The sequence below is a fragment of the Hylobates moloch genome, unplaced genomic scaffold (genome assembly GCF_009828535.3).
Source record: "Hylobates moloch isolate HMO894 unplaced genomic scaffold, HMol_V3 SCAFFOLD_17, whole genome shotgun sequence".
Classification (NCBI taxonomy): Eukaryota; Metazoa; Chordata; class Mammalia; order Primates; family Hylobatidae; genus Hylobates; species Hylobates moloch.
Genome location: NW_026652292.1, coordinates 34,241,935 through 34,252,582, shown reverse-complemented (window position 1 = coordinate 34,252,582; position 10,648 = coordinate 34,241,935).

Below are 10,648 nucleotides of genomic sequence, written 5' to 3'. Positions count from 1 at the left end.
GCCTCATCTCTTCCAACCTCTTTAGCTGGCTCTTTCCTTTACTCGTCTTCTCCCAGTTCTCCAGCCTCTGAATCTCTGTTTCTCCCTTCCATCCCCAAACTGCTGAGGGAAAATGGAAATCTTCTGTTGCTTTATTATACAAAGATATTTGGCCGGGCGCGGTGGCTCACGCTTGTAATCCCAGCACTTTGGGAGGCCGAGGCGGGCGGATCACGAGGTCAGGAGATCGAGACCACGGTGAAACCCCGTCTCTACTAAAAATACAAAAATATTAGCCGGGCGTGGTGGCGGGCGCCTGTAGTCCCAGCTACTCGGAGAGGCTGAGGCAGGAGAATGGCGTGAACCCGGGAGGCGGAGCTTGCAGTGAGCCGAGATCGTGCCACTGCACTCCAGCCTGGGTGACAGAGCGAGACTCTGTCTCAAAAAAAAAGATATTTAAGTCTGAACTCTCCTCTTTCCAGAGGCTTCAGGGCCTGTTTTACTCATCTGCTTAATAGGTTGTCCTTAACAAAGAACTAACATCCTTGGCATGAATTCCATGCTTCCAGTGCACAGCGGAACTGCAACAGTCATTTTTGGTTTGAAATAGCAATTTTTCCTTCCTTGCTATCTAGGCAATTTCCTCTTCTGCTTATAAGCCTTACTTTGATTCCTAAACCATAAGAAACTTCTCTTAGGGCCAGTTCATTTTTCTCAATTATTTATGCATATATATATATATTTTTTTTCCATAATGTTGTAAAACCACTTCAAACATTATTGAAAAACAAAAAACATGATTCCATCACTCTAACAACCACTTGCATTTTCAAATGCTCCATTCTAGTCTCTGTCCACCCACATATATATTTTAAGGCATCTATGTTTTCCTCTTTTGCTTTTTGATTTTACATGACACGACAAACAACTTCCCATGCCTTCATTGCTATTGCTTTAATAGCTGTATAACATTCCATTGAATTATTGCCCCATAGTTTAGCTACCCATTCTCCATCACAAAAGCAGGGATCTTTGTCTCTCTTATTCAGTGATGTACCCCAAACAGTGGGATACAGTGCCCGGCACATAATAGGACTTCAAAAAATATTTGTTAAATTGACTGAATGAATAAGACACAGATTGTTTCTAATTTCTCATTGCTATAGACAGGATGCAATACACATTTTTATGCATATAACTTTTTTGGCTTTTTTCCCTGATATAAATTCCCAGGACTAGATTAATCAAAACAGCAGCAGCAGCAATGACGGTGATAGCTAACATATATGAGCAGATACGACGTGCCAGGCTCTGTGATGAGCACTCTACGACCATTGTATCTTTCACTCTTCACAGCATCCCTATGAGAAAAGTACTAATTATCCCCATTTTACAGATGAAGAAACAAAGAACTGGTTGTTTGCCCAAGGTCACACAGTTTGTACAGGGCAGAGATGGCATTTAAATTAAGGCTTATACCAGTCCAGTTTCTAAGTTTTTTTGTTTGTTTGTTTTGTTTTTTTGAGATGGAATCTCGCTCTGTCACCCAGGCTGGAATGCAATGGCGTGATCTCGGCTCACTGCAACCTCTGCCTCCCGGGTTCAAGTGATTCTCCCGCCTCAGCCCCCCGAGTAGCTGGGATTACAGGTGCACGCCACCACACCCAGTTAACTTTTTGTATTTTTTGTAGAAATGGGGTTTCACCGTGTTAGCCAGGGTGGTCTCGATCTCCTGACTTTGTGATCCGCCCGCCTCACCTCCCAAAGTTCTGGGATTACAGGCGTGAGCCACCACGCCTGGCCTCTGGCTCTAAAATATTAATGGCTCCTGTTGTCCTCAAAGGAGCTCAGTCTAGTACAAGCAAGCGAATCACTTGATACCCAAATTCTGATGGCCATCAGTGTAGGGACACAACCTGAGCACAGGCTGATGGCAGAGATAGCCTCAAACTCAGCTCCTGCCATAGACAAAGCTCAGCCTGCCTCATGTTGGCCTCCCAAGCCCCAGAAAGACACTCTTTCTGAGAAATAAAACCAGGCTTCCATGATCTGACCTAAAGTGCTCATCCTTGAAGAGATTACCTTTACACATGATATAGCAACCCTTTAATTATTCACTGGAATAGAGGGCATCTAAATATCTCTTATTCTTGGCCTTTGATCAATGGTTTTGTATTTATATTTGAGACGATCTCAAAACTTATAAGAATAAAATTAAACCATGTTGCAAAGTGCTGGAGCAAAAAAGGGTTTGAAAATAGCCTAAGACCTTCCTCAGTCCTCCTTCCTTCCTCCCTCTCTTCATCCTACAACGAATATATCCAGACTTTGGGATGGGGTACCAATTGCAAAAGACCCCAGGGTATCCGTGCATGCACATCAGAAGTAAAGTACTCCAGGAATTCCTAAAAATTACCTCCCTAGCATCTCATTTGTGACCACGGACACAAATAATGAGAATGGAAAACATCCTTGGCCAGGGAAGTCAGCTGTTTCTGTTCCCTGATTTTGAATCTGTGAGCAAAGCTTTGCTGTCTTGTCTGGAATCAGAAAGGTCAGTTTAAGGTTAAGCCCGAGTGAACGGTCCATCATGAAGTAAACACAGCACAACCCAGGGCTATGCGCAATGTTATTCTTTCACCTTCTTCCTGGAATTTCAGAGGTTGTACAAATGGAACACAAAAGTGCACAAAATAATGTAACAGTGCAAAACAATGTCAGTGGAGAAATGTTTACTTGAGGATTCAAAAAAGAAACAAAACATACTTTAACTATGAATGTGCCTCTCTCTCCTCCCAGCTCCCTAAGTCCCTCTTTCCTCAAAAGAAAAAACTATTCTTTCTTTCCTTCTACAAGACTGTATTGTTTCCAAAACCCTTTCTTTCTCCCTCTCTCTCCTAAATACACAAAGAGAAAGAAACAGGACAGTAGAAGTGGATGGGAAAGCTGAAAACTCAGCAAACCCAGTGCTTTTCAAACTTTTTTAAACCAAAAAATATGATTATGGACAAAACTTATTTGTAAGCTGAATTAGACAGCTATAGCTGTGTAACAAAACACAACAGCTTATGGCAGCATGTGTTCTTGTGCTAACAGATCAACAGGTTGACTATAAGCAGATCTAGGCTGGACTCGGCTCTGTTTCAGGCTACAGGTTGGGTTTAGGTCTGTTCTGTACCCCTCTCCTTCTCCTTGGACCAGTGGCTCCCTGCAGCATATTCTCACAGCAAACAGAAGAGTACAAGAGGTAAGCCAAACCATGCAAGTACATTTAAAGCCTCTATTCACATCACATCCTCCCACATTTCATTGGCCAAAGTTAGTCACATAGCCAAGCCCAAAGTCAGTAGAACAGGGGAGTTATGGTCTGCTCCAAGAGGAAGAAGGAAGGGAGTGATTTTTATTGCTGACCAATAATCCAATCTATCATAGAAACCAAATATATAACACAGAATAAGTGGCTTTTTGCTAGTTGAATGAGGGATGAAGGCCCTCTAGACACATGCTCTTCCCCATCCCCAAATTCCCAATGAGTCCTCTGGCAATCCGGCAATCCCCCAGGGCGTCAAAGAACACAGCATGAAATGCAAGGCAACCCTCCCATTTTACAGATAAGAAAACTGAGGTGCAAATCATCCTAATAACTCATCCACTAGCTGAAAAGTACCAGGTGTGAGGCCACAAGTAAGGAGATCCTTTCTATGCTTTTCTGAATGTAATGACAACTGGTCATTTTCCAGTCTCTAGTCATAGTTACACGGATTAGAATGGATAAAGAGTTTACAGTTTGTGTAAATTGCTTGCAGCTGGAGAAAATGTTCACAAACCAGGTAGCATAGTAAATAAAGAAAAGGAGGAAGTGAAGAATACCATTCTGACTACTGACTGAATCTCAAACTATTCATTTCACAGTAAATAAGTGAGAACTAACTACTTCAGTCCCTGCTACCCAACCATGATTCCATGTAAGTTACAGCAGTGACTGACAAAATAGGAGAGAACACAGTTGAGTTAAATTCTAAATGCATATCTGATGAGGAAAATTGTCAAATGAAAGAGTAAGGATGGGATCGATTGTATTTCTATCTGTGGATAAATGAAGGCTTTAGAAGCCAGAGAACCGGGAAAAGGGCAGAACTGTTGCAAAGTGGCACTTCATCAGCACTAGAAGCACTAGGGGAGCTCCCTGGTCTAAGAAGGTCAGTCACCAGGGAGACCTGAGAAGTCCAGCTGGATTATGTAGCAGGCAGATGTTAGAAACAGAGAGTAGGGTCAACACCATGAAAGACAGCCACTTCAAGAGACACCAGAGTGAGACTAGGGACATACTAGGGTCCCAAAGACGGCTAAATGTTTCAGCCTTACTCAGCCCATCATCCCAAAGTCAAGGATTGGTAGTAGAGAGGGTCCCTTTCAGTGGTTAGAGGTTAGAAGGGGAGACCAACGCACTCCAGCATCTGGGGATGAGATGAAATGGCGAGGCTATTCCCTGACTTGAGAGTGCCAAGGCCTTCCTTGTCCAGTTCCCTGGCATGGCCCTCAGCTCAGCTCTTGTTCCCCTTGCCTCTCCAGGCTTGAAATGTCAGAGTAAGTAGACTGCACAGGCCACTACAGGTGCTGAAGCTTTTAACCCATCCAATCCACATGGGGACCCCTTGGCAGTGACTTGTGCTGTGCCACCAGAACTAAGCAGGAACCACATTTCCCAGAGTTCTTTCCTCTATGGTTCCAGATTAAAGCTGGCAACAAGAGAAATCTGTGAGAGGATTGGAAGGCAGAAGGGAAGCAGTAGCCATTCCACTCAGGAGGTTTAATTAGGGACCCAGCACAGCAGCAGCTCACACATATCTCAGACCTGCTGCCTCACCCTGATGGAGCAGGGCTCCAGTATCTCCGGCTCCCTGGGTCTCCTCCAGCCCAGAGTCCTGACCCAGGTGCATGTCCAGGCCTGCGATGAGAGGCATTGGCTTTTCCTGCAGGTCACTGTGTTACCACCGCAGGTGGTGAGTCAGAGACATGGTCCAGTTTGTTCTTGTTCTCCCCCTTCCATCCACTTTCTGTCCCATCTGTAAGCCCTGCTGACCTGAAGAAACGTCAAGCCCAACACCAGATACAGAGGCAACAGCCTTGCCTAGACTTTTTTACTAGTTTTCATAATGGGTAAGTCTAATCCCTATGATTAATCCCTTATTTCATGTCATACAGAGTAGCTCTGATTTCCTGATCAAATGCTAACTGATACAACCAGCTACTCCCATGGCCTTAGCAAATGCAAAGACCCTCTGTCTATGCTTCCCATGTGGTTCCTCTGATCAGAACACTGATGCTTCCTCCAGCCTTCTGCTTTCTTGATTGAACTTTTACCACTAAACCACTGCCACCATCACCACCCCCATCACAACTACCACCACCACCACCAAATCATTATCATCATTACTACAACCACCCCCACTGTCATGTTCACCACCATCAAACCACCATCATTACCATCATCACTACCATTACTGCTATCACCAGTATCATCAGCACCACCATCACAGTCACCATTACAACTACCACCACCATCACCACCACCCCATCACTATAGCCATCACCTGCCACGAAAATCAGCACTACCGCCATATCAACACCCTCACCACAACACCGCCATTACCATTATCATCATTCTCATTATCACCATCACTCCACCACCGTCATTCTCACCAGGCCACCACTACCACACCGTCACCCCTCCTTTACCTCCTTTCATCTTCACAGCAGTCTCATCCAGGTCAGATTATTCCTAGTTTACAAATGAGGAGAGGTTAAGTAACTTGTCAGCAATCAAGGAGAGAGTTAAACCCAGGTCCAACCTCAAATTCCCTATTCTTTCACTACACTAAAAAGCCTCCAAAACTATGTTTGACAGAGCAAAGGGCAGTCAATGGTTAGTGGAAAAAAGGACTTAAAGCAGCAGAATTGTGCTGATCAAGAAAGGAAGGGCAGAGGAATAGTAGCTAGAAGGCATAAGGCAGGCAAAGAAGGGATGGATTCAGACAAGATCCCCCAGAGCAGAGGGGCAGAAGGGGGTTCCACGTGGGTGGCAGTTCTGACCCAAAGCCTGTGTCTAGGATTCAGAGAGGAAGTGGCCTTGCTCCTGCAGACCTCAAGGCAAGCCCCAGAGGAAAGCTCACCCACTGCATGCAGGGCAGAAATCAGAGTCCGAGGGGCCAGTGAGTTAAAAGGGGCGAGTCAGAAACGACCAAGGGAAGCACCTACGATGCCACTGAATGCCTTAGCCAGGGTGGTTCTCAGTCCTGGCTGCACAATAGAAGCAGCTGTGGAGTTAAAAAATGTACTAATACCCAAGCCCCATACTCAACACTTCTATTATTTTTGAAATGCCTCTCAATTCATTCTAATGTGCAGGAAGGGTTGAGAAGCAATGCATTAACCCAACAAAACTCTCGAATCATGGAATCATGCTTTCATTCGACCTGAGCCCTCAGAATTCCCTCACGCTCTAGTACAAACTAGCTGGGCTCTTAAACCAAGTGTCTCCAGGTGCTAGACGGTGGTAAAATAGAAGAGAGAAACAGATCCTTCCTAGGATAGGGAAAAGATGAGTCTAATTTTAGACCAAGGAATCTACCTTTTATTTTGGGGTCACAAAACTAGACAATTAATCCATAAGTTGAAACAATAAGAAAAAGAAGGTAAGCTGAAGGAGACCCTCATAGTTTGGGTAAGGAGCTATTCCTCTCCCCAGCCTGGAGGTGAACTTGCCTTATTATCTACTATATTCATATACTTAATAGAACAAGATAAATTATAAACAACAAGAGCCACTGTTAGCATTTGCTGAACACTTATTGTGTGCCAGGCACTGGGTTAAATCTTTTAATTCTCAAGGTAACCCTATGTGGTGGATGCTAAGATATTCCTCATTATGCAGATAAAGAAACAAAAGCCCAGGGAGGCTGAAGAACTTGCCCAAGCTCACACCAGCAGCAGAGCTGGGATATGCACAGGTATATGCCTCTAGGGTCCACACTTCCAGCTCCACACCACACAGCATCCCAATCGCCATGGGATCTGGGATAAGTATTACTGTCCCCATTTTACAGGTGGGGAGACTGAGGCTGCTGCATCTTACTAGCACAGCCTGGATTTGGAACCTCCATAAGTAGAATATACCAGAAGAGCTGAGCAGCAGTTTGACCTACAGGCAGAGAGGTTTCTAAATGCCCAGTTCTTCCCCTATACCACCCAACCCTTTATGCTCAGAGGCTACACAGAAATCACATGGCATGACCTTTCAAAAGAACTGCATTTTTAAAAATCACCTCAAGACCCAAACCAGTACTGGTATGTGAGCCGAGTCTGAAAATGACACATAAATAGATGGAAAGGGCAAATCCAACCGCGCTGTACGTTGAGCAAAACATCTCAAATTATTTGTTTCAAATATTTTGCAATTGGCAAGACCCAAACCACATTTTTCCAAGCATTCCCTTCTCCACCCCACCCCCACACTACCCAGTTTTACATTGTAAGCCCATGTGTATTTCCCAAAAAATGTAATCCATATGTCTCTGAGCCGTTTACACTTAACTCATCAAATTGTTGTTTGCTAAGAGTTGTTTGCTGCCCATGAAGCCTTTGGAGACTGTCTGGGAGGCCTTCAAAAGCCCCTTTCTGCTTCTTTTCTTAGAAACAGGAAGCTATGTTTAGCCAAGGGCAAATGAAATTGAACATGTTGGCACTGGGAGGGAAGAGGCTCCAGGGCCAAAAAGTTTGTTCTTGTTCTCAACATGGCAGAATATCAAGGAAGGTCCCTCTGCGGTGGTATTTCAAAGCCCAGAAAACCTGCTCTCGGTGGAATACCAAGCTCAAGATTGAGTCCAATTTTGTTTTCAGCCCTGTTCACCGTCCCTCTATCTGCCATGGTCCCTACAATGGTTCAAGAATGTCGTAGAGAGCAAGCAACAAATCTGTGACCTGCTGGTGAGACCGATGATATCAACTGCTGTGGTGGAAGTAATACTGGCTTTCCACCTTGGCAGCTAAAGGTCTTGCAAGTTCTGTTTTTCTATCTGCCTTTTAAAAAAGCATGCACTTATATAGACAACAAACCAAACACTTTTCAAAACAAACCATTCCATCTGATACAGTTTAACTCATCCATGTTTTTTGGCTTTAGCAAAAGGTTTTAGTTTTGTTTTTTTTTTTTTTTTAATTGCTTAAGTTCAGCTAACTTATATCTCTTGGGAAAACTGATCTATGTAAATGTGATTTAACTAAAGGGGTTTGAGCCACTCACATGTGTTTTACATTTTCTAATCATCCTGAGCTCTGTACATGGTGAGCAGACTGAAAAATGATGGTGGTCTCATTTCAACATCAATTTTTATCCATTCTGTCTCCCAAGAATGCCAAATGATGGCTGGAGAGAATCTCACTTCCTGTTTCCAGACAATCAGAAGCTGGTATTTATGAAAACTTGGAAGTGTGTAAAGTCAATTGCATGGCTAGAAGATCCAAAGGAAGATGGCAATTCTTTAAGATATCTACATTCATTAAATTGGCTAAAACTTTAGAAAAGATTTCTTTTAAATATTATATTTCCCTGATTAAATTAAGTTCAACAAACATCTAAGGTGCCTACTGTATTAGGCATTGTTGCATAACAAATTACCACAACCTTACCGGCTTAAAATAATATACATTTGTTATCTCAGTTTCCACAAGTCAGGAGTCCAGGCATAGCTGAAGCGGGTCCTCTGCTCAGCTGTTCATATGTTACAGTTAAGGTGTTCGTCTGGAGGCTTGACCGTGGAAAAAATCCACTTCCAAGCTCATTTGGATTGTTGGTAGAATTCATTTCCTTGTGGCTATGTGGCTGGACCACCTGTTTTCTTGCTAGCCAGTGGCTGGGAACTGCTGCCAACTCCTAGAGGCCACCCTCAGGTCCTTGCCACATGGGCCCCTCCATAGGCCCCCTTAAAACACAGCTGCTTACTGCTTCAAAGCCAGCAGTGGACTGTCCTCCTTCAGGAAGGGCCCAGTCCTCTTTTAAGGGCTTTTCCCTGATTAAGGCAGGACCACCCAGTATAATCTCCTTTGTGAGTAACTCAATATCACCTCATCTGGGACCTTAATTATATCTGCAGAATTCCTTCACCTTAGCCATATAATGTAATCTAATCAGAGAGTGACAGTCATCATATTCACAGGTCCCATTCATATTTGACAAGAGATTTTCTAGGATATGGATGCCAGAGGGGTTCAGGATCTTGGGAGTGATCTCAGAATTCTGTATACCATACCTTCTATGTGCCAGGACATGGCAATACATTAGTTATGAATCCTACCTACAAGAAACTCCCGGGCTTTAAGTCAGGAGTGGTAATTTGTGCCTGTAGTCCCAGCTACTCCAGAGACTGAGGCAGGAGGATCACTCGAGCCTGAGAAATCGAGACTGCAGTGAGCTATGATCGTACCATTGCACTGCAGCCTGGGTGACAGAGTGACACCCTGTCTCAAATTAAAAAAAAAGAAAAGAAAAGAAAAAGAGAGAAAGAGGGAAGGAAGGAAGGAAAGAAGGAAGGAAGGAAGGGAGGGAGGGAGGAGGGAAGGAAAGAAAAAGAAAGAAAGAAAGCTCACTCACAGCCTAACAAGGGCAGTGGATATGCAATAATAACTATTCCATGAGATATGTTCTATAATAGAGGTACATTTAACATTCAGAAATAACACAAAAGTAGTAACATAAACACTGAGCTTTGTAACATAAATAGGAGTTCACCAGGGAGGCAAGCACGAGGAAGATGGAGGGTGGGTTAAGTAGGATTGGCTCAGGCCGGGCGCGGTGGCTCACGCTTGTAATCCCAGCACTTTGGGAGGCCGAGGCGGGCAGATCACAACGTCAGGAGATCGAGACCACGGTGAAACCCCGTCTCTACTAAAAATACAAAAAAATTAGCCGGGCGCGGTGGCGGGCGCCTGTAGTCCCAGCTACTCGGAGAGGCTGAGGCAGGAGAATGGCGTGAACCCGGGAGGCGGAGCTTGCAGTGAGCCGAGATTGCGCCACTGCACTCCAGCCTGGGCGACAGAGCAAGACTGCGTCTCCAAAAAAAAAAAAAAAAGTAGGATTGGCTCAAAACAGGTATAGTGTGATTAACAAATTACTAGTAATTTGATTTTGCTAAGATTTCAGCAAATGTACTGAGCATTTTTATTTGCTGTATCTTGACTTGTCTTTTTTAAAATAAAGAAAGAATAGATTTCTAGTTGTCCTAAAGACTGGTCGGTGGACCTCATGTATGTGTGTGAAAATGTTGTCCATGACTCATCCACTTACAACATGATGACAATGCTGAGGGGAAAGACGCATAGTCAGTTAATGCTCCAGGCCTATAAGAAAATGTACTCCTGGTTTCCTTCTGAATGTGTGGACCTTTGACAATGAGAAGCTTCCCTTGAAATAATGTTTCATTCCAGAATGGTAGAAATGAGTCCATACCTACAGACATAACAACAGCAAAAGCTACAGCAAAAGCTACAGCAATTGCAGAATTCCTGAGCATGAAGAACAGCAACCAAAGTTGGATGAAGACAGGGAAATCACAGCGCCTGGGGTGACACATGCTGAGAGCTGCACCCCACCAGGCGGTGCTTTTGTAACTCG